This window comes from Hemicordylus capensis, chromosome 1, assembly GCF_027244095.1.
Source record: "Hemicordylus capensis ecotype Gifberg chromosome 1, rHemCap1.1.pri, whole genome shotgun sequence".
Lineage (NCBI taxonomy): Eukaryota > Metazoa > Chordata > Lepidosauria > Squamata > Cordylidae > Hemicordylus > Hemicordylus capensis.
Genome location: NC_069657.1, coordinates 321,482,805 through 321,507,627, shown reverse-complemented (window position 1 = coordinate 321,507,627; position 24,823 = coordinate 321,482,805). Strand labels below are relative to the sequence as shown.

The 24,823-nt window shown below is 44.4% G+C and overlaps 1 long non-coding RNA gene across 1 annotated transcript; it reads left to right on the top strand.

The window, feature by feature from the left end:
* Positions 1–12,117: 12,117 nt before the first annotated feature.
* LOC128339390 (uncharacterized) lies at positions 12,118–19,163 on the top strand. The gene is made up of 3 exons (XR_008313023.1): positions 12,118–12,211; positions 14,145–14,181; positions 18,675–19,163. It is a non-coding gene; the product is annotated as an uncharacterized LOC128339390 (long non-coding RNA).
* The last annotated feature ends 5,660 nt before the right edge of the window (positions 19,164–24,823 follow it).

Sequence of the window (24,823 nt, the reverse complement as noted above, 5' to 3'; positions counted from 1 at the left end):
GGCAGGTGGACGGGGGCGAGAAAAAACGGCGGTGGTGGGGCCCTTCTTGGCCGCCCGCCGCGGCTCTCTGTGTGGGGAGGAATGGGAGGGGAGGAGGGCTGGAGAGCGCGGGGCCGGAGGGAAGGAGAAGAGAGAAGAGACTGGGGCAAGATGAAAAGGGAGGGGGAAACAGCCAGCCCCAAAGCACCGCACAGATGCTCTGTGCGGGGTTGGCTAGTATATATTCATTTGCCATTTCCTGCCAACTTGGAAGGAGATGCTAATTCTTATGATGCTGTTCTTCAAGCCTTAGATGATCATTTCAACCCACTTTGAATGTGATTGCTGAATGTTATGAGTTCTATTCTGGATCCCAACTGCCTGGTGCATCTATTGATCTGTATGTCACAACACTGCATGCCTTAAGTATAACTTGTAAGTTTGCCAGCTATACTGCTGAAATGCTCAAGGATGAGATTGCTATGAAACAAACTGCTCCAAATGGCATGAAAAACTGCTACTGGAAGAGAAACTTACCTTGAATAAAGATTAGAGATGGCCAGGAGGGTGGAAAATGCTCTTCATTGTGCCAGATCACATTCTTAGGTATCCCAAAACCAACCTTCTGAAATCCAGGCTGTTCAGTCTAAATCCGTCTAATCCCAATCTCCTCATAAGACACTGCCCCAGAAAGTGGCACCACAAGAAAGGAGAAGCTACCAGTGCTACTAATATGGAGACTCTGCCCACAAAGCCAATTTTGCTCACTGTCCTGCACAGAAGGTCGCTTGCAATTGCTGCAAGAAAAGGGGACACTTTTCTAATATTTGTAAGTTTGCTGTCCACTCCATTATTGATTCACCATATGATAACGATGATAAATGTGACAGAATCAGAGTCTGCTTCTCCACATTGTCAAGTTAAACTAAATGGCCATGAAGTGTGGACGCTGGCTGATTCTGATTCTCCATATACTATTATTTCCCATATGCTTTACAAGAAACTCCTCACTACATCAGATATGTACTTGCAGCCTTCAGACATCCACCCATGGGGATACGGAGGTTCCCCTATTGCCATAAATGGATTCTTCACTGCTGTCCTGGAATACAAAGGACATACTGCAGAAGGGAAAGCATATGTGTCACAAAAAGGAGCCTCAATGTTGGGCTGGAAACATCACAATAATCTACAGATAGTGTTAGATCCAAATAGCACAGAACCTGTAATACAGATGATGGGCATCCATATGCTGATATGATTGCTGATTGCTCAAACATTTCTGCTGATACTCCTGGCACTGCCATATATTTCAAACATAAAATTCAGATGAAGACAAATGCAATACCAGTACACACAAAGTGAGGAACATACCCATACATTGCGCCGGCCACTTAGAGAGGAGCTCTTAAGACTACAGGATGCTGACATCATAGAGCCTGTTGATTCATCAGAATGGGTTTCTCCCATTGATCTTGTGTGGAAATCAAACAGTACACTTCAAATGTGCATAGATTTGAGAGATGTGAACTGCAACATGGTAGTGGATTGTCATCCATTACCCAATATCCATGAAATGCTGCTTACTCTGAAAGAGGCATCAGTGTTCACAGCCTTGGTCTTCAGTCTATAATCAAATCCCTCTGCTCAAAGAGTCTTGCAAATACATAGTCTTCATTACCCCAGAGGATCTTTTTCCAATACAAGAGATTGCCCTTTGGATTAGCCTCTGCAGCCTCGGTATTTCAAAGAATGATGCATGCAATTTTAGGGGCTACAAATGGCATCACTTACTTTCAGGATGACATTTTAGTGTATGACAAAACCATTGAGGAGCATGATGCTAAACTTACAGAAATCTTAAGAAAATTCTGACAACATGGATTTACTATCTCTGCAGAGAAATGTCAGTTATACACACACTCAGTGACGTACTTGGGACACAGACTATTTCAGAGTGCCATACATCCCAAACAGACTTGGTGAAAGCAATTTGGGAAGCACCAGAGCCAAACAACAAGGATGCACTTCACTCATTTTTAGGACTCTGTGGGTACTACTCTAAATTTGTTAGAAAATTTGCCTCAAAAGTTGCTCCATTGCATCTTCTTTTTAAAATGAATGTAGCATTTAACTGGGATGTATCCTGCAAAGCTAGTTTTCAGACTATCAAACTGGCCATTGCTGAAAGCCCTGATCTCACTTCTTTTGGCACCACAGGTACACTATTGTAACCATTGATGCTTCTGAATATGATTTGAGTGCTGTCTTGACCCACCAAAAAGGGGCCAGGGAAGTTACAGATGCCTTTCCTTCTACCAGAGTGGTTACTACATCAGACAAGATGTATTATGTCTTTGAAAAAGAAGCTCTAGCATGTTTCTGGGTGGTGAGGCACTTCAGGACTTACTTCTGGGGCAGAAAATTCACTTTTTGGTCAGACTACAAGCCCCTATCTGCTTTATTTACTACTTAGGGATCAAGTTGAGCAACCCCAAGAATAGCCAAATGGATCCCAGACTTAAGGATTTTGACTTCCAGGTGGAATATTTTCCACGTTTTTGGAATACAACTGTAGATTGTTTACCTTGACTTCCACTGCCAGGCCAAGAGGAGATCCCAGAAGACCAGGATGAAGGAGTAGTATTTGTGCAAATAGCTTAGTAATATTTGTGCAAATAGTAGTATTTGTGCAAATAGGAGTGATCATGTCTTCTGAATGGATGGCGGCCCTCAGTGCAAATCAAGTGCTTACTGAACTTAAACTTTACATAATTAATGGATGGCCATGCAAAAACAGGGTACCTGAACATCTTCAACCATGCACGTAGCAAGTGAGTTGTCCTTTCTCAATGAGTTGGTGCTGAGGACTGCTCGTATGGTGGTGCCAACTTCCTTACAAGCAACAGTGATCAAAATTGCCCACAAAGGTCACATGGGCATGAGCTTGACTAGGTGAATCATAGAAAGTTTTTGGTGACCAGGTATAGACAAACACATCGAAAATGTGATCTGCCACTGTATGGCATGTGCTATATCTGACAAATTGCAAAAGACGTTTACCACCCCCTTGACTCCTGTAGAATTTTCCAATGGTCCCTGGGGAAAAACTTACTCTGGATATAATGGGGCCTTTTGATAAGCAACCCACAAAACAAAGATTTGTTATAGTGATGGTGGATTACTATTCCAGGTGGCAGAAGTTTCATTTGCTAACAATATTATTACAAACAAGGTGATCCAGTTCATGGCTGCAGTTTTTGTGAGGGAAGGTCTTCCTAAAGAACTAGTGACTATCAATGGGACACAATTTACCTCATTTGAAATTGAGCAATATTTGCATACTCATCGGATAAAACACAAGACTCTTTCCTTGTACCATCCTTGAGGGAATGGCTTAGTGGAAAATATGAACAGATTAGTGAAAGAAAGTTTACAACTGGCTACTATGCAACAACAACCCTGGAAAGAGTCAATCCGTGGAACTCTATTTGCTTATCACACCACTCCTCATTCTACTACAGGAAAATCACCTTTTGAACTACTGCAAGGATGCAAAGCTACTACCAGACTTACCTAATGGCAACAATTGATAGGGCTTTCAGTGACATCTCAACCTGAGGATGCAGAGATTTGTGATTGGGTAAGGGAGAATGGGGGAAAAATTGTATGTAGATCAGTAATGGGGTGTTTAACAGTGAACATTTGAGGTGGGGGACTTTGTTTGAGTATGGCTGCCTTATAAAGCGAGAAAGAAATGTTCCCAATATTCTTGACCAAAACAAACAATTGGAATCTGAGGAGATTCTGTCATATTGGATGACAGAAAGAAATGGAACAGTTCGAGACTTTCCAGCATGTATACTATGAGACAAGAGGGAAGGAAGTCTGATCTCAAGAGAGCAACTGAAGAGGAATTTGATCTTGCCTGCAGTTTTGACCTTGCAGATGAGGCTGATGAAACTGATGGTCAATCCTCAGTACCATAAGAACAAACAGCTCCTGTGCCAGAGAACCCAAGACTTTGGAGAAGTGTGCATGACAGGAGACTGCCTAAATGTCTTCAAGACTTTGTCACTAAACTTTAAATCAATTTTATTTTTGGTTGTTATAAAGGGGAAGGATGTGTTGCATTAAATTCAGGAGCTCTGAACAGAGGACTCTGTCTCTCTTAAAAGGTTATCCCAGAACTGAGAAAACTGCAGTACTGTGCGGAGGCCAGCACAGTAGGAAATGGCTCTCACATTGAAGGCTTTTTGTCAAAGTGACCCCCACTTGAAAAAGTGAAGATAACTGAAGCCGGGGCACTCCATACGTGCTGTCCACTGTCCCTGCAGCTCTTCATGATTGGCATGAAACACTCCAACGAGGCCAAGTTATGTTTTCAGTTGTTATGTCAAGGGGCTTCCACATTTGTATATTCTTGGGATGGCTCTCATTCCTATCCATAAATGCATGTTCAGCCTCTTGATTGATCAGACTCCCTGAGGGTGATGATGTGCAAGGTATCTTCTTTGACCACAAGTCTGAAGGTTTCCCCTATTGTGCCTCTACTTGTTTAAAGCGCTCCCCGGAACCCTTGCATATCACATTTGATATCTGCCCTTCCCCAGACTGGAAGAGGATCAGAACTCCTCCTAAGAGGAACGGGACGGGGGGTTCAGAGACTCCTGCATTGCTCCAAAGGGGGCTGTATGCAACTGGGTGGCATAGCTTTATTGGCCACTTTGGGGTTTGCCTGAACCCCTTATAACCAGGGTTTCCGAGAGCTGGTTTGGGCCCCAGTGAAAAAAAATTTTCAGGCCCCGCCAACCCAACAGTGGGTGGAGCAGCTAAAAACCTTTACATGGGATTTGTAAATTATTGTAACCAAAACAAAAAAACAAAAACCAAATATCAATCAACCAATCAATCAGTCAAACTTTATTAAGGTCAGATATGCCCTGCCTGGTATACAAATGAAACATGGAAAAGGAAAAGGAAATATTTATTCTTACATAACATTAAAAAAAATCAAAATGTATTTGTAATAGAAGGGACTGGATACTGATCTGATATAAATAAAAACTATGTAAAGGACCCATTTGTGTCTGCCTGTTTGTTCTTTGCATGTGTAAAAAACTACACAATGGATCTGGTAGTTCAAGAAGTCAGTCAACTGTTGCCTCAGAACTGCCAATAGGTTTGCTGCCAGTTTTTTTTAAAGAGTTTACAAAAACAGCCATATGTGTATTTCGTGTCACCCCAAAATAGCAGCTCATCGTGTCTGAAGTAAAGGTGTTAGGCTAGCACTGATGAGGGGAAAGCTCATGCATGTTCTGGGACCTAAAGTTTTCTTGAGCACTGGCCACTCCACAACTTACTGCAGTTCCTACTGAGAATAATAACTAGACAGCATGTTATTTATGATGGTGTAGGGGGTTTGCTGCCAACCTACTGGACATAGAGGGACATGGGGACGGTGATGATCTCACCCTTCCTGACTGGGCAGCACCGCCCCTCCTGAGCCAGGTGGGAGGCAACGCTTCCCTCTCTGAAGCTGAGGAAGACTGTACCTGCCCCCCTGCTCACCACGAGACTGCGTCGGGCCCAAACGACGTAGTCTTACGAGAACCAGGGCAACTCCCATGAGGCCACGCACTGAAGTTGTGCGAGACATGGTGTTCTCACAAGACTTGCCCATGTCAGGGACTATATAAAGCTGGCCTGGCCAAGGATGGGGCCAGAACAGGAGGAGGGCTGGACTCCTTAGAGAGGCCAGTGGGGCAGCATTAAAGGCCCATCTGTGAAGGCAACAGACAGGGCCTGAATGGCTAAAAGATCGCCCCCTTTCCTGAGCCAGAGCGGAGAGTGTGACTGCACACCCTGGGCCCCCTTCCAGACTGCCAGGCCCCAATAATTTGTATTGGCTCCCCCCTCCTCTTGTTGGCCCTGCTTATAACTCCAGCACACATATCCAACTCCCAACCCCCATGCAAAGCATGGCATCTGTTAAGCAACCTTCAGCTCCCTACTCCAACATTCCCCTTGCATGCCTCCAGTCTGACAGCACATATTGTGCCCCCCTGCCAGTGTCCCCACATGCCTTCATGAGTATTACATACAACCAAGCAGCACACACAATCAGGAGTACAAATACACCCAGGCAGAAGTAAAACCTTTGCCTCCATCAGGAACCAAGCACCACAACACTCCTTTTGTTGGGTTGCATCCCACCATGAGAAATGGGGAAAGGGCAGATAACATACTGTTGACAGTTGATCCACTAACGTAGGCATGATCAAGCTGAGATATTGTGGGTCCTGCCTGCTGTGATTCTTCTGCCTTTGTTTTGGTCACTAGGATCCCTGCTTCTGCAAGGTCAGGTGCTTCTGAATTATTTACTCATTGCAAACACTTGTTCTAGCATTCTGGGAGGGCTGGTTTCATCTGCTCAGACTAGGGAGTACTTATCTATGCAGTGCCTCAGACTTTTTCAGACACGAACATTTTTTAAGATCGATTGAGCTTGCACAGGGAAACAAAACTGACGTTTCCAAAGAGAAACAGGGTGCTCTTTCCTATCGCAAATGGCTTAATATGGGGATGGGATAGGAACTACCCAACCATAAGCTGGTAATTATCTTTAAAGCCCTAAATGGCTTAGGACTGAGTTACCTGGGAGAGCACCTTCTTCTACGTGATCCTCACTGCACATTAAGGTCATCAAGAGAGGTCCATCTCTGGGTGCCACCAGATCGTCATGCGGCAAAGTGGACCTTCTCTGTAGTTGCTCCTGTTCTGTGGAATGTGCTTCCTATAGACATTCATGGTTCAGCATCTTTACCAGCCTTTCAAAGAGCCCTTAAGACACATTTTTTTAGCCTGGCTTTAGTAATTGTTGAATGTTTTAAATTGTTTTAAATTGTCGTTGTAATAGCTGTTTTCCCCCCACTGAATTTATTTGTATGAATTGCCTAGAGCCTTTGGAGTGAGGCATTATATAAATTGAGTAAATAAATAATAATAAGCAGTCCATGCATTTCTGGGGTGATTTTTTCTCCCAAATGATTTAACATGAGAATGAGACAGTAATTGCTCTACCATAGGGAGTCCATGCATTTCTGGGGTTGTTTTCTAAACCCTGTGTCCTATCTTTATTCATAACATAAATATCATTACTGGTGAGGGGCCAACATGTGGATATATTGTGTACCAAAGTGCAGGTAAGAATATGACAGATTGGAATCTAACAGACTGGAAATTGTCGTCTTGTCTGCTGGGAGGGACACTGATGTTCATGGTGCTCAGACTTATTTGAGTAAGAGCCTTGGTCCATACTAACTGGCAGCTGATCGCTAGGGTTTCAGACAGAGAAGGACATTTCCCAGATCTGACAAGAAATGTCAGAGAATGAACCAAAGAGATTCTGCTTGGAAAGCATGTGCTCTAACACTAAGCTACAGCTCCATCACACTCTGCATAAGGCAGTTTCATATATAAGAGTTTGTTGGATGCAGGGCAAGCAAATCACCTGTGTAAGAAATGAAGAAGAGGTAGCAGGTATTCCCTTCTCTCAATAGGGATCAACACTTTGAAAGCTGACACCGGTAGTCATCTGTTCAATGGGGAAAATCCCTGCACAGAGCCTGTCACTGCTCATGTATAAGAATCTCTGGATTCAGGCCTATTTTCCTGGTCAGACTTTAGCAAACTATCAAGAACATAAAAAATTAATTTCTTTAAAACCAGATTATTTAATAATTCAAGAAGGAGTGACTTTTTTATTCTGGGATGCTACACAGAAATGGCAATGGTACAAAATAGATCAACCCTTTTATAATGATAGCACAAATAGTTTGAGGATCTTACTGCATTGCTATGAATTTTGGTTTTGAAATCTGTTAACAGTTCAGCAGTAGAAGGGCTTCAGATGTTTATAGTTTGAATAGTAATTGGACGTACAATAAACTATGCCTTTAGGCTAATGATTTTTTGATTATTTGATCTGAACTCTTCACTATCTCCTCAAGATTATAAAAATGAATTTAAGGTGTTTTGCTTGTAAAATTAACTGAATGACTCAGAGCTCTTCATCCCTTTTACAATTTCAATTTCCTTCAAAAGATAGTATCCTAAATGACTTTCCCCCCAGCTTGAGAGAAAATGCATGTTGGCAATGACGGTTGCTACACCAGAAATGTTACTTTCATGTATTCAAAAGGTGCCAAATTGAAGATGTGACTCTAAAAATAAGCCCTGCTTTCAGGTGGAGTGACATCTTGAGACTCAGAGAATATATGTATGTGAAAATACCTTGCATATTCTACAGGACACATGTAAAAGATGAACACAGCTTTTGCCTGCATCAAGCATTTGTAAAATACTTTAAAGATTTTTTGGAACCTATAAAATCCTGAGACTGTGGTGCAGATAGTACTTTACTAATGAGTAATTAAGGGCATTCATGTTTTGATGCCACAGTTCAAATAGGGCACAACATATTGCCTTATTCCTTGTCACAGGATCATAGAAGCATAGGATTTTAGAGCTGGAAGGACTTATAACCCAACCCCCTGCTCAGTGCAGGAAACTACTATAGCATCTTTGATAGATGCTTTCTCTACCTCTATCTGAAAGCCCCCAGTAACGAAGAGCCTAAAGGTAAAGTGTGCCATCAAGTCAATTTTGACTCCTGTAGCCCACAGAACCCTGTGGCTGTCTTTCGTAGAATACAGGAGGGGGTTACCATTGCCTCCTCCAACGCAGTATGAGATGATGCCTTTCAGCATCTTCCTATATCGCTGCTGCCTGATACAGTACAAGCAGGGATTCGAACCAGCAACCTTCGGCTTGTTAGTCAAGCATTTCCCCACTGCTCCACTTAAGGTGACTATCACTGCATAACGCTCTTCTTCCACTGTCCACAGTGGAACAACTCTTACAATTAGAAAATTCTTCCTGTTGTCCAGCATAAATCTTCTTCCTTGTTATTTCAATCCATGGTTCTGTTTCTACCCATAGGAGCAAAACAGAACAAGTTAGAAGCTCAGTTGGAATGTATACCAAGAAGGAGGAAAGGTACCACCAAGTTCAGGAGGTTAGCATGGCTAATAAGTAGAGTCAGGGAAGATGTAAAAGGGAAGAAAATGTTTCCTCAGAAAATGGAAGTCCTGCCCAAATGAAGGGAACAAGAAGGAACATAAACTCTGGCAAAAGGAATGCAATGAGACAATAAGGCGATCCTCACAATCGCCCAAAAGCAGGCTAAGGGAGCCTAGCCCATTTTGGGGAGATTGTGTGCTGCAACAGGAGATGCACGGCTCCCAGCAGCTAGCCCTCAAAAACACTCCTCCCCTAAGACGAGATCAACGGAGCGAGCTCTCCATTAACCGCATCTTTTTGCTTGTGTCTTGCTGTGGCACATGGTGACACATGAGTAGACCCCCGACTGGGAGGCTGCAAGCAGCCTCCCGGGCTCAAGGTTCTCTCCAGGATGCCCCGCGCACTTGCGCGGGCCATCCTGGAACTTCTGGGGGCTGTGCGGCCCCCGATCCCCACAGCCCCCGCCGGCTCCATGATGGAGCCGGCAGTCGTGTGAGCGGCCGATCTGGCCACCCAGGGCTGACTTCCGATCATCTGCGAGGCCTGCAAACTCCCTTCCGGTGAGTCTCACTAATCGTGAGACTCACCTCAATGAGAGATGCAAAAAGAGAGTTTGAGGAGCATATCGCTAGAAGTGTCAAGGGGAATAAAAACAACTTCTTTAAATATATCAGAAGCAGAAAACCTGCCAGGGAGGTGGTTGGACCCTAAGATGATGAGGGTGTGAACAATGTATCCATCTTCATGTTGGAGGATGGTGAACATATACCTACTCTGGAACTAAGCTTCTCAGACTTGGAGGCTGAAGAACTGGGCCAACTTGAGGTAATGAGAGAGGATGTTCTAAACTGTCTTGAAAAACCAAAACTTAACAAAATGCCACAGCCAGATGGCACCTACCCAAGAGTACTGAAGGAACACAAATGTGAAATTGCTCCTAGCAAAAAAATAATGTAACTTATCTCTACAATCAGGCTCTATAGCAGAGGACTGAAAATTAGCTAATGTAACTCCATTTTTCAAAAAGGAATCAAGGGGGATCTAGGAAACTACGTACTGGTTAGCTTAACTTCTGTCTCAGATAAATTGATGGAAAGCATACTTTAGAACCCAACTGTTAAACATATAGAAGAACAGGCCTTGCTGAAAGGGAACCAATATGGCTACTGCAAGGGCAAGTCTTGCCTCACTAACCTTTTGGAGTTCTTTGAGAGTGTCAATAGGCATGTGGATAAAGGTGACAAAGTATACTTGGACTTCCAAAAAGCTTTTGACAAAGTTTCCCACCAAAGGCTCTTGAGTAACTTGGCAGTCATAGGATAAGGGGAGAGGTTTGTGTGCAGATTGGCAACTAGTTGGACAGGAAACAGAGGGAAGGAATAAATGGACGCTTTTTACAATGGAGGGAAGTAAGAAGTGGGTTCCCCCAAAGGATCTGTACTGGGACCAATGCTCTTTATCTTGTTCATAAATGATGAAGACGTTGGGGTAAGCAGTGAAGTGGCCAAATTTGTAGATGACACTAAACTATTTAGGGTAGTGAAATCCAGAACAGATTAAATGTTGCACCAAAAAGATCTCTTCAAACTGGTGAGTGGGTGACAAAATGGCAAATGAGGTTCAATGTAAGCAGGTGTAAAGTGATGCATATTAGGGCAAAAAAAACCCCAACTTCACATACTGTATATGCTATTGGGATCTGAGCAGTCGGTGACTGACCAGGAGTCAGTCATGTTGGGGTCATGGTGGACAGCTCATTGAAAGTGTTGACTCAGTGTGCATAAGCTGTGAAAAAGGCCAATTCCATGCTAAGGATCATTAGAAAGGGGGCTGAAAATAAAAATGCTATTATTATAATGCCCTTATACAAATCTATGGTGAGGCCACATTTGGAGTACTGCATACAGTTCTGGTCACTGTATCATAAGAAGGACATCATAGAACTTGAAAAGGTGCAGAAGAGGGAGCCAAGATGATCAGGGACCTGGAGCACCTTCCTTATGAGGCAAGGCTAAAGCATCTGGAGCGTATTAATTTGGAAAGGGGGCGACTATGGAGAAACATGATAGAGGTTTATAAAATTATGCATGGAGTAGAGAGAGCAGACAGAGAGAATGTTTTCTTCCTCTCTCACAACACTTGAACCAGGGGCAGTGGCACAGCTAGGTCATTTTGGAGCCTGGACTTGAAGGGCTTTGGAGGAGCCCCCCACCCACACACACACACCATCTTGGAGCTGTCCTTTGCTTGCTATCCTGTGGCACTGGTGGGAAAGGCCCAGGATGCAGTGGCAGCCATAAGCCCTGCAAGGAGCCACAAGGTCGGGGCCTTTCGGGGAGGCAACTTGCCTCCAGAGGTGGCGGCAGCAGCAGGCCAGCAGCATCCCACAGGAAAGGGTAGCAGCAGGCGAGACAGGAGGCCATGGACCAGATCCCCAAGGTCCACTGCTAAGAGTGCCTCTGACCAGGGGTCATCACATGAAACTGAAGGTTGGGACTGACAAAAGGAAGTACTGTTTCATGTAGTGCATAATTAATCTGTGGAATTCTCTGCCACAGGATGTGGTGATGGCCACTATCTTGGATGGCTTTAAAAGGGGCTTAGACAAATTCATGAATGCTGCTAGTCTAGTGACTATAAGCCAACTCCAGTCTCAGAGGCAGGATGTCTCTAAATACTAGTTGCAGGGGAGCAGTTGCAGAGGACATGCCCTCAGCTCTTGCCTGTGGGCTTCTCAGAGGCATCTGGTGAGAAACAGGATGCTGGACCAGATAGGCCTTGGGCCTGATCCAGTAGGGTTCTTATGTTTTTATGTTTTATGTGATAGCTCTTCAGACATTTGAAGAGGCTAGCATATCTTCCCTTAGTCTTCTGTTTTCCAAGCTAAGCCCAGCTCCTTTAGTGTTCCTGATAGAAATTACTTTCCAGACTCCTCACCATCTTTGTTGACCTCCTCTGAATCTGTTCCAGTCTGAATTATGCTCACCCCAGAATTCTAGAACAGATTCTAGAGGATTGTCTAGTTTATCAACATTCTTCTTAAAATATGGAACACAGATTTGGATACAATATTCCAAGTGAGGTCTGACCAAAACAGAATAGAGTGGAACAATGTTCTTTGTGATCTGGACACTACATTTCTGTTCATGTATGTATGTATGTATGTATGTATGTATCAGATTTGTACACCGCCCAAAACTTTTGTCTCTGGGTGGTTAACAATAACATAAAAGCAAGTTAAAAACATACAGAAAAACTTAAAACAATTTAGATAATTTAAAATCAAACACAGATTCAAACATAACAATTTAAAAAGCTGAAAAAGCTTGGGTGGTGGGTTTTCAAATGCTTTTTAAAAATTGTCAGAGATGGAGAGGATCGTATTTCAGTAGGGAGCGCATTCCACAATTTCGGGGCAGCAACCGAGAAGGCCTGCCCTCATGTGGCCACCAGCCGAGCTGGCGGCAACTGGAAATGGACCTCTCCAGATTACCTCAGTGGGTGGTGGGGCTCATAATGAAGAAGATGTTCTCTTAAATAACCAGGGCCTAAGCCATTTAGGGCTTTATAGGTTATAACCAGCACTTTGTATTTTGCCCGGAAACCTATTGGCAGCCAGTGTAGCTCTATCAGCAAAGGAGTAATGTGGTCTCTCCGAGATGACCCAGAGACCACCCTGGGCACTGCATTCTATACCATCTGGAGTTTCCTGACTACGTACAAAGGCAGCCCCACATAGAGCGCACTGCAGAAGTCAAGTCTGGAGGTTACCAGCATATGTACCACTGTTTTGAACTCATTCATCTTAAGAAATTGATGCAGCTGGCATATCAGCCAAAGCTGATAGAAAGTCCCTCTGGCCACTGCCTCAACCTGAGATACCAGGGAGAGATGTGGATCCTGAAGTACTCCCAGACTCCGTACCTGTTCCTTTTGGGGAAAGGTGACCCCATCTAGAACAGGTAGATCTAAATCGTCTCTGGAGTTCTGACCCCACACCATAAGTACCTCCATCTTATCTGGATTCAGTCTCAGTTTATACTCCCTCATCCAGCCCATTACTGCTTCCAGGCAGGCATTTAGGGAGGTTATGCCATCTCCTGAAGAAGTTGACATGGAGATCTGGGTGTCATCAGCGTATTGGTAACACCCAGCTCCAAATCCCCTGATGCTCTCTCCCAGCAGTTTCATGTAGATATTAAAGAGCATTGGAGAGAGTATGGAGCCTTGAGGGACACCATACTTAAGCTCAGATTTCAAAGAGCAACAATCTCCAATTGACACCATCTGGAATCCATCCGAGAGGTAGGAGGGGAACCACTGTAAAACAGTGCCTCCCACCCCCAACACCCTCAGACGTTCCAGAAGGATACTATGGTCAATAGTATCGAAAGCCACCGAGAGATCCAAAAGGACAAAGAGTCACACTTCCTCTGTCAATTCCCAATTGGAGATCATCCATCAGGCCAACCAAGTCAGTCTCCAATCCATAGCCCACCTGAAAGCCAGTTTGAAATGGGTCAAGATAATCAGTTTCCTCCAAGACCTTTTGGAGCTGAGAGGCCACCACCCTCTCAATTACCTTGCCCAGCCATGGGAGGTTGGAGACAGGCCTATAGTTGCTCAACTCTGAGGGATCTAATGCAGACTTCTTTAGAAGAGGTCTAATAACTGCCTCCTTAAGGCAAGGAGGCATCCTGCCCTCCCTCAGAGAAGCATTTATGATTTCTACCAGGCCTCCTACAACAGCCTCCCTGCTAGATAGAACAAGTCATGTCAGACACGTCTGACCACATCCTCAGGAATCACAAACTGAAACCGATCCAGTTGAACCACATAAGAGGATGTGCCTCATATTCATACAGCCTCATACTGCAGTAACCTTTTAAGTAGCTGCCTCACACTGCTGACTTGTGTTCAACTTGTCCACTAAGTTGTGTAGGTCCCTTTCACATGTACTGCTGCCAAGCCCGGTCTCCCCAATCCTATATGTGTACATTTGATTTTTCTTACTCAAATGCAGAGCTTTACAAATCTCTACACTGAACTTCATCTTGTTTGTTTTGCCTCAATATTCTCAGGGAGTTTATGAAAGATATTTTGGCCTTTGGGGTGAAGGTGAGTAGAATTATTCCACTATTCTTCTGATTAGGTGTTCTAATTTTAAGATGCGAATTTAATAACAATTCAATGACAATTGGTAATAGTTGATTTTTTTATGGTCCACAAATATAACTCCAGGAACGTTCTTTAATGCCTAACCATCAGATGCTCACTCCAGAATTATAGAACAGATTCTAGAGGATTGTCTAGAAAAAATAACTGGCTGCTGCTTTTTGTAGCAGAAACCTAACCTGCAGAAGTTGGCAGGAAGTTTTCCATACCTGGCTTTTAGCCCGCATCTCCTCTGGAATGGAGGAGGTACATTCACAGTTTGGCCAAATTTACCCTGAAGTCCCTGCAAGCTATCAGGGAGCACTTCTTACACAATTTGGGTTTTTCACTGCCTGTTAGAATGTAGCCCGATTTATATCTGGGGTTAAAAAAAAAATCCACTTTTTGCATTGGATTTTTTTTTTTTTTTTTGTACTCGCATAAAAGCCTTGAAGTAAATCCACGGAAAACCTGCTGTCTGGGAAAACTCCAGAAGGCTTTACACACAGGGCTTCTACCCCAAATCTACTTCAGAGGAGAATGTGTGCATTTAAACACCAGACAAACTTACCCCATAGTCCCTTCAAGATTCCTGGACCCACTCCACACACAAATCAGGATTTGTGATGTGAATTCTAGCTTATCTCAACATATTTCCGGATTTTTCAACTGCTGGTTTTAAGCTACTTTTTATGAAAATGCTGGTGCAAATAGGGAGAGGCACTGACGTAGAATCATCAGTATGATAAGAGGGATGTTCTCTTTAGAAATGGAGATATCCGTCTTTAGGAAGCTCTCTCCCTCCCCCCATTGGCTAGGAGGAAAACACAGAATATGCCATGTGAACTTGTTTCAAAACAAAATCCGAGAGCAGAGGGGATGGGCTGCTTCCCTCAATGCCGCGAGTGTTGTTCAAAGTGGCTTCGCTCAACATTTACCCTGAAGCATGAAGCCATGTGTGAATAACTCCCAGGGGAAGCTCTTCACATCATGGGGACAAGCATTAGCACCTGCTCCTGCATGCAGATCAAGCTGCTTTTAAAGGCACCAGAGCAGGGGTGGGAAACAGCTTGTCAGTCCTATCTGTGCTGAGTAGAATTCACTGTACTAGGATTTTATAAACAGTTGCTCCTCTAAGCTTCCTGAGTGATGTGAAAGAGTGGATAAGTTAATGCTATGCTGTATATGTTTTATTTATTTAGATTTATAATCTTGCTGTTCCTCCATTCAGTCTAGAACAGCATACATGGTTATTTATACCATGCCAGCAACCCTGTGAAGGAGATTAGGCTGAGAGAGGAGTGACTAGTCTAAACTCACCCATGAGTTTCATGTTCGAACAAGGGTTTGAACCTGGGTCTCCCCAGTCCTTGTCCAACGTTCTAATCACTACATCACACTGGTGTAGAATGTAATGGTGCTGAAGAAGCTTTGGCTCCAATTTGTTTTGAAGTTGTTGCTTACATAAGAACAGCCCTGCTGGATCAGGCCCAAAGCTCATCTAGTCCAGCATCCTGTTTCGCACAGTGGCCCACCAGATGCTGCTGGAAGTCACAGGCAGAGCCCTCTCTCCTGCCAGTACTCCCCTGCAACTGGTACTCAGAGGCATCCTGCCTTTGAGGCTGGAGGTGGCCCACAGCCCTCCGACTGGTAGCCATTGATAGACCTCTCCTCCATGATGTCATCCAAACCCCTCTTAAAGCCATCCAGGTTGTTGGCTGTCACCACATCCTGTGGCAGAGAGTTCCACAAGTGGATCACGCGTTGTGTGAAAAAGTACTTCCGTTTGTTGGTCCTAAGACCTCCTGGCAATCAGTTTCATGGAGTGATCCCTGGTTCTAATGTTGTGTGAGAGGGAAAAGAATTTCTCTCTCTCCACTTTCTCCACACCATGCATGATTTTATAGACCTCTATCATGTCTCCCTGCAGTCGTCTTTTTTCTAAACTAAAAAGCCCCAGGTGTTGTAGTCTTAATAATGTGTCCTATGTGCTTCTTATTAGAGGCATTTATATTCCTTTTGGGATGAACAGTAAAATATAACGAGTGGAACCTAGTCACATTATTTTCTACACACCCCCCCCCCCAGAGCTGAGAACAATTGGCCACAAATCTGTCAAGAGGAGGAAGCAATCTCATTTGGCATTTGAGGCTGATTGTGGCTATTTCGTTCTGATTCCCACCCATGCTGCTTCAACAGAGAGGGGGGAAAGGAGAGAGCAGGTGGGATATTAAAAGGGCAAAATCTTAAGTATCAAAATAGGACACATTTGCCAAAGTGAGTGAGACCCTCTACAGTTGCTTGAGACACACACACTCCAGCTACAGTGGTGGAGTGGCAAGAGGGAGGAACGTTCAGAAAAATAAGACAAGGGGGGGTCACACATGCTCTGTTCATTCCATCTGGTTCATTCGGTCTCAGCAAGGTAGGGAGAGAGAAGTGCTGCCAATTGCGTTGGGTGCTTTGCTTTCTGTTTTGCCTCTTCATTGCATAACTATATTTCTCTGAGTCTCAAGCACATGTGCCTGGGTTTAAGTCCCATTTAATACACAGTCACATTTACTTGTGCGTAGGCATGCATAGGAAGGTGGGGGACATTTGTGAATGTGAATGAGTGAGCAGGAGAGGATTCTCAGGTTCTCTTCCCAAGCCCACTGATTCCCTCTGCAAATGCCTCTGGGCTACTTAAAGCATTTCTTTGCCATCAACCAAGCTTTGAAACAGGAAGGAAGCCCAACCTGGGGGAAATGGCCACCTGCTAACTGAGCAAAGAGACACCTTTTCAAGTGGTGATTCTCTTATATTTAGCAGGGGGAGAGCAACTGGCCCTATCCAGCTCCAGCACAGCATCCCTCCAGCGGCTGTTGCTGGTATTTGCCTTATGTTTCTTTTTAGATTGTGAGTCCTTTGGGGACAGAGGGCCATCTAATTTATGTATTTTTTATTTTTCTGTGTAAACCACTCTGTGAACTCTGGTTGAAGAGCAGTATATAAATATCCATAGTAGTAGTAGTACTAGTACTAGTAAGAGGACATTTTCAGAGGAAACCCAGGTGTGTGTGGGGGGGGGGGAGTGGGGGGGGCATTACTCTGTCTTGCCTGCCAATTTTGCTCTATAATTGCTTCTGTCCTCCACATACATGATTTCTCTCAATATCTTGGCAAACACAGATTTGGGAATATGCATTTGCTGAGCTAATTATTTATCATGCCACTGGTACCTCTCTTTGCTGACTGCAAAGGACATGGAGATACTCTTTGAGATAAGCAGAGTTCTAGCTATTCAGGGCTTTGAAGGTAAAAGACACTGAAAGACAAAATAACTTGTTTAAAGCTGGTTGCCTTAAAAATTTAAGGATCACTTTCTTGCAGCCAGCTGTTGGTTAAGGGAGGGAGAAGCCTCGGATTACATCTTTCTTTTTTCTAGAGCCAACAACTGGAAGGCCCCATTGCATGCATGAACTTTCTCTAGTGGGTCATGAAAACAATGTATAAAAAGGATGGCAGCCTTCACACATCACAGCGAACAGTGGGTCCAACAAACCCACAGTTTGCCCCCATTCCCCTACTGCACTCTGAAACGATGCCAATCTGCAGTCTGGGAGACTTCAAGTGGGGAGGAACTGGCTGCGCAGGCTTCCTCCTTCACATGAAGGAAAGCCAGGACAGCCAATCAGAGAAGGAGAGAGGGACACCTATCCTCAACCCCGATTGTACACAGCAGCAGCCTTCAGACAACACAATACTGCTTTATGAGCTGAGGTTTCCGTGGTGAAACAAGTGTACTGAAGATCCTAATTCAGGTTTGGGGTCAAAAACCTTGGGTTGCTTTTGTGACAGAACTGTGGGCTCACGTAATTGGACAACCACAAACCTGAACCTCTGGCATGGTTTCCTCCAGTTTGGTGTGCTGTCTGAAGGCAGCCAAAGTATGAGTAATTAGTAATATGCTGTGGATTTTTAAAACAAATAGCAATATAGCTTCTCACTAGTGGTTTATCTGGCCCAGTGTCTGGTCTCATGTGTAATCTGACTAGATTTGAAAATAAAACAATAAAAAAGACACTTTGAAGTGCAAAGACATCAGAGTGACTGATGAGGGTGCCCCAGAATGGATCATAGCAGTTAATAGGATTTTTAAGCATTCAGTATATTTTCAAGCATACAGTAGACAAATATTGAAAGAAGGCAGTGATTTAGAAAGCAATATAGCAGTCAGCAATTTGTCCCCTTCTGTATTATTAAAAGGGTGGCCATTCTTTTTGCTGACAGTAATGGAACAAGGGAAATAAAGCATTCGGGTATAGAAAGATCCAGATGAGAAAATTTCCCGCAAGAATTTCACACAGGCCATTCAGGATGACTTTGTTCTTCTTTGCTTTGTTTTTATTTTTAACTGTGCTTAATATTGAAACTCTATATCTGTATTGTCTCTACCTTATTTGACTGCTATTCAGCATGCTTCCTCTTGAAAGCTGAAGATTCAAAAAAATTGCACTGCCTGATAGAATGCAGGAAGTTTGGAATGAGAATGGAACCACAGCATACAAATCAGGACACCTGCTAAGCCTGTTGTACATCCATCCATCCATCAAGACTTCACAGTGTGGCTTTGTAGGACAACATAATATAGCCTAAGCTATCAGTGTTAAAGGCTCTTTAAACCAGCAGTTATATAAAGTAAAGAAAAATACACAAGGTCTCACAATGGAAGGAGATGGATATTAGGTAAAATCAGAGAACAGAAAAGATTAAGTGTCTTTAATAAGCTCCATTTTTTCTCCTTACACCTGAAAATTTGACACAAATGGGAAGTACACCTGATAGTATCAATAGCAGAGATTTTCTCAAGTATTTTTTTAATCGACTGTCTCCCATTTTATGTAGCAAGTGACTGATGACACCAACTGCTCAAATTTGATTTTTACAAGTGCATTGCTGTCCTATATAAAACCTGCAGAAGATTACAAAGGCGAAAGGGCTAAAAGTGTGCTATCTTCACTGCCACCTACTGGGAAATATCATATTTATTGTATTGCTTGGTTTCTGGGAACAGATGCTAACAAAGAGATCCATCCTTTTTCTGTCCCCATTGAAGTGAAAGGGCTTGGAGCTGATGTCCCCTTGGAGACCATTTCTGCATGCTAACTTTTCCAATCACAATTCCATTTTATATTCTAGTTGTTCTTTATTAGTCCCTAATATATAAGCAGCAATATGTGGCACTTGTTCTATCAGAAACTTATCTTGGCTGTTGTCCCCACAGCACTAGTCTTCTGGTGTGAAAGGGATATCAGGGCAGCTAAACAACTGCCTTTAAAACATAAATTTTGCCATCATATTAAAGGACAAGTACGGACCTGCAGCAAAATGTTGCAGTATATCTCAGGTGTGCATGTGTTACCTGAGCCTATGCCCAAGAATGGTGAAAGTGTTATGTACCTTTTTCCTTCAGAAGCAGGAGGGGTTGTGACAATTTTGAGGGAGTATTCTTCAAGCTGAGAAATTTCCTGCTTTTTTTGTTTAAGCCCTCTTCCCCTTCTCTTCATCATTAGATCCACCCACCTGGTTGTCTATTCACTACCCATAGAAGCTATTCTCACAAGCAGTGAAAACTGGGCTTGAGAAGCCCAGCCTGGTTTTAGCTGTGCATGAGAACTATGTGGCTCCTGGTGGCAGCATGGCAGCGAGCCCTCTAAAGTAGCCTGCCACTTAACCCGGGTTTGTGGTGCAGAGTGTGCCCCAAAACCAGGCTAACTGATTGTGCATCAGCCGCAGCTGGTGCTCTTGGGTGTGTGTGTGTGTGTATGTGTCCCAGTGCAGTGCATTATTGGGGTTCCGGGGGCAGAGTGCCACACAGCAGCACTTCCCTGCACCTGACCCCCAGAGCTGCTGGGCGAGCCGCGGGCGGCCCACAGGAGAGCCGCCGTTTGTCTGGGCGAGTGATCTGCCCGCCCAGGGAAAGGTAAAGAATCATCTGTGGGGAGGGTCAGGAAAACCCACTCTCTCTGCAGACCTCCTTTCGGTGCTTCACATTGCTTGTGTGAAGCACCTCATAGAGGCTGCAAATATTTGGTGGGCGTAGTTTTGCCCACTTAGGTTTTTCCCTTTAAATTTTTGTGAAACTGATGTATCTGCAAATTACCACAAGTCTGCTGGTCCCCCCTCTTTCCCGCAGGTGTTCTGGTTATGTGTCCATAAGGATCACAACATTTCCAGCTCTTTAAGAAATAGATATAGAGACAAATTAGACAATAATATTATAGAGATAGTGGGGCTATTCTCACGATCAGCCAAGATCGGGCTAGGAGAGCCTAGCCCAATTTTGGCTGATCGTGTAAACCACCGGGCTTGCAGGTGAGCCCGGTGACTTATAAGCAGCAAGCCCACTTTTTTAGCCCTCTCTTTAGCCCGGGTTTGTGGAGCGAGCACTCCGCATACCCGTGCTTTCCGATTGTTCGTAGCCACGGCGTGGCTATTCACGAGGAGATCCCCGGATGGGAGGCGAAAAGACGCCTCCCGGCTCCGGAGGTCTCCCCAGTATGCTGGAGTTTCTGGGGGCTGCGCGGCCCCCGAGCTCCCCAGCCCCCGCCGGCTCTGTCACGGAGCCGGCAATCATGTGGGCGGCCGATCCAGCCGCCCAGAATTCTCTCTGTGATCGTCTGTGGGGAGAGCGGGCTTAGCCTGCTCTCCCTGCTCACCCCACCAAACCAGGTCTCTGATCGTGAGACCCGGCCCAGTATTTATTAAGAGCTTAATAGGCATTTAATAGCATTTTGTCCATCTAAGAGCTTTAGGCTTCTGTTAGCATTTGTTTGGTCAAACCGGTTCTACACATGTAGTGTAAACAGGAATGTAAGTTTACTACATGTGTAAGTAAACGGGAAAATGTGTAATCATCATAGAAACTACAACAACTGCCCTGAGCCATTTCGGAAACTACAACTACAGTTTTGGAAACTACAACTAACTGCCCTGAGCCATTTCGGAAGGGCAGTATATAAATCAAATAAATAAATAAATAAATAAATAAATAAATAAATAAATAAATAAAAAACAAGAGGGAAAGATAACCAGGCTCAGTTAGCAGAACTGATGTCAAGGAAACCACAAGGAATAGAACTGGCATTACAACAACTCACAATGTGAAAAGAGAAGGAACTATACTTCTAGAAAGAATGTGACTAAAATGATTAAGTATATCAAGGAAAGGAGGAAAAGAGGAAGCAAGGTCTCGAGTTGGTTTTGAAATGCTAGGGTCATTCACATGACCTACCAGGTGGGTAGACAGGAAGAGGGAGGAAGGCTCCCAAACCTTGCCTTTTCCCCAGATGATCACTGTTTAGCTGGTGGGAGTGCAGAGCACACTACCACACGAGCAGCCCTGCTCCTTACAGCGTGGAGCAGGGCGGATTGATCTGAGGCTGGGACTCATTGTCCCGGCTTCCATGAAGCCCACAATGCAGATTCATGCCCACTGTAGTGGGGGATTCCACCAAGATACAGCCACTCTAGGCACCCATCTCTATGTGCAGCTGGGCTTGAAGCAGCTTGTGCTCACACACAAGCAGGTAGCCGGGGGTAAGGGAGTTCTTGCTCTCTTGACCTCAGCTAACAGCTGGGCTTAAAAGCAGCCTAACCCAGGCTGGACATTCCTAGCCCAGGTTAGGCTGTGCGTGAGAACAGCCTCGCTATGTAGTCCCAAGAGCTTCTTCTCTGGAAAGGTCAGTGGAAAGAGCAAAAATGACAGTAAGTGGATGGAAACTCCCCCGCCCCCACCCAAAGGATATACAAACTCTGAGGCACTGTGCCTTTCACCTGACCTTTTGTCATCTCATGGGGACTTTCCAAATGCAATTAAACTGCATGGTGTTCAAAACTTTTGTGTAAGTTCCAAGCATGGTGTTGCTCCTTGTACACATACTCTGAAAGTTTCCATGCTACTTCCTAGTGCAATCTTATTCTGTACACATGCTGAGCAGAATAAGATTGTACACAATCTTATCCTTCACACAGGGATAAGATTGTGCTAGGAAGTAGTGCAGGTCTGGAGGAGTTTGCAGCAGCACATGTACAGAGAGTAAGCTCACAAAAGCTTTGAACATCCTGCAGTTTATAGTTGTCTAAAGACGATAGACTACTAAGAGAGTATATCTGTACGTGAAGACTGCCAAAAAGCCATTTGTGGCTGGTGGTCTGAGGATTTCACTTGTTAGAGACCCTAGCTGGAACAGAATAGTTTAAATTACATTTTAACCTGTGTGCACTTTATTACTTTTTGGTAATTATTTCAGTTTAATTAAAGCAAAAACCCCTGTAGGTTTACAGGGATAGTTATGGGTGTGGTAGCTCAAACTGAACTCCAGAAAGTGAGGAAATTCAGTGGCCCATGATGTTCACACCATGATGGCATGAGACCTGATGTCGAATCTGAGTTATTGGATTGGCCTACCGAAGAAAACCACGGGGCTCTGTGGGCACCAGGAGTCGAAATTGACTTGATGGCACACTTTACTTTACAAAATCATAACCCAGGAAACACAATTTGGCTAGGACTTCCATGCTCCTGTCTACTACCTGCATAGGCTGGTGGCAACAGCAAAAGCTGAGGATTAGTGTTACCACAATGTTTAAGAAGAATTTGGTAATGTGTGCCTCTAAGCGTATGGCGAGTGTATTATCTCAGCAGACAACTAGAATCTTCACAATCAGCAGAAGAGAACTAATGGAGGACCTAGTTAAATTGTGTCTCCATGGTTCTGCTAGACCAGTGTGGAAGGGAACAAAAAGCATTGGTAAATGAGAAGCCTCATCTCATCCATATCCTGTGAGGTGTGGATACCCAGCTGAAATACCCAGTGAGGCTATTCTCACGATGGGAGAAAACTGGGCTAAGGGAGCTCAGCCCGGTTTCCCCCCATCGTGAGAACCACCAGGCTCACAGGTGAGCCCTGTGGTTCAATGGCAGCCCGCCCACCAAAGTAGCCCTCCCGTTAAATGAGGTTAGCAGAGCGAGTGCTCCGCTAATCCCATTTTCTTGATCATGAGTCGCCATGGTGTGGCTCCACTCTGCAGTGACTTGTGGTTAGACTCCCAACTGGTGGGCTCCTACAAGCCTCGCATGGGGCATTCTGGGACTTCTGGGGGCCAGGCGGCCCCCGATCTCTGCAACTCCAAACAACTCTGTGACAGAGCCGGTTATCATGTGGGCAGCTGATCCGGCTGCCCAGGGCTCAACTGCTGCTCGTGTGCGGGGAGAGCAGGCTTGATCCGCTCTCCCCGCCAAACCCCTCCCAGCAATACACACCATTTGTGTGTAGAGCCTCAGTGAGACATCTTTCCTGAACCTGACGTTATTCAGGCATAAACCAGCACAAAGAGAGGTAAGTGTCGGTCAGAATGTTACCATTGTTACAACTTCTAGCAGTGAACAACCTGTTCCTTCCTGGCAAAGGAACATCAGTGATGTAGAATGATGACCAAACACTGCTTGTCTCCAAGCAAACATATAAATGGTTTACAATGTATTGTACCATTCTCTGGCGGGAAATGAGGCCAGAGGTCCCAGGACTTTTAACCATTACATGACAGGCAGGTGTTTAATAGGTGCAACTTTGTCTAGCATATGAAGGTGCAAGCAGCACCTGTTGGCATTCTGCCTGTACTTCAGCTGCTTGACAGCCAGAACTTCAATGAATGCAGTTCCCATCTCCAGATGCTGGTGAGAACTCCACTGGCCAAATTTCTGCCTATCATTCAGTGGAGCGATCCTCACAATTGCTGCAGGAGGCTACCGCCTTCTGCGGGGAGGAAGCCCAAAAGTGCTTATCCCTTTGCAGACGATTACTGCCTCCTCTCTGGGTGGCTGGATCGGCTACCAGCTGCCAGCTCTATTACGGGGCCGGCGGGGGCTGCAGGGATCGGGGGCCATGTGGCCCCCCAGAAGTTTCAGGATGCCCTGCTCAAGCGTGCGGGGCATCCTGGAGAGACCTCCGAGCCCAGGAGCCTTTCTCTCTTATGAGGTACAAGGCTGGAGAGTGGTAAAAGCCAAACATGAGCACTGAGGCCCAGCAGTTCTAAGGTAAAATAAAGCCAAATGAAGGTGGATGTCATTTCTTTGGGAAAGGCCTTTTTCAATAGGCTGTCTTCCATAAAGCGTCTTTTATGGATTTGTTGAACTAAATATGCTTTGAATTTCTACAGATTAAGAAATGGCTCTCATTAGGTTGTTGTTATTATTATTATTAATTCGATTTCTATTCGAATTCCAAAAATGGCTCCGGGCAGTTTACACAGAGAAATAACAAATAAATAAGATGAAGATTATGTGGTAATGTCAGATCTGTACATGCCCAGTAGCAGTCTTGCAACAGTATAGAACTTTGGTGAGGAGAGAATGTTCCCACACAGTCCAGAGTTAATAGTAAAAGCTAGTTAAAAGCTTGGTTTATTAAACAAAACATCAAAGGAACAGTTTACAAGCAATAAAAAATATGAAAGCAAATGTTCAAAAACAAGAGCAAGTTGCCTTTGTCCTGACACAGTGATATTATTAGGCCAGGAGGCTGATAATCTTAGTTGCAAAGAATGGATTGTAGAAATGAAC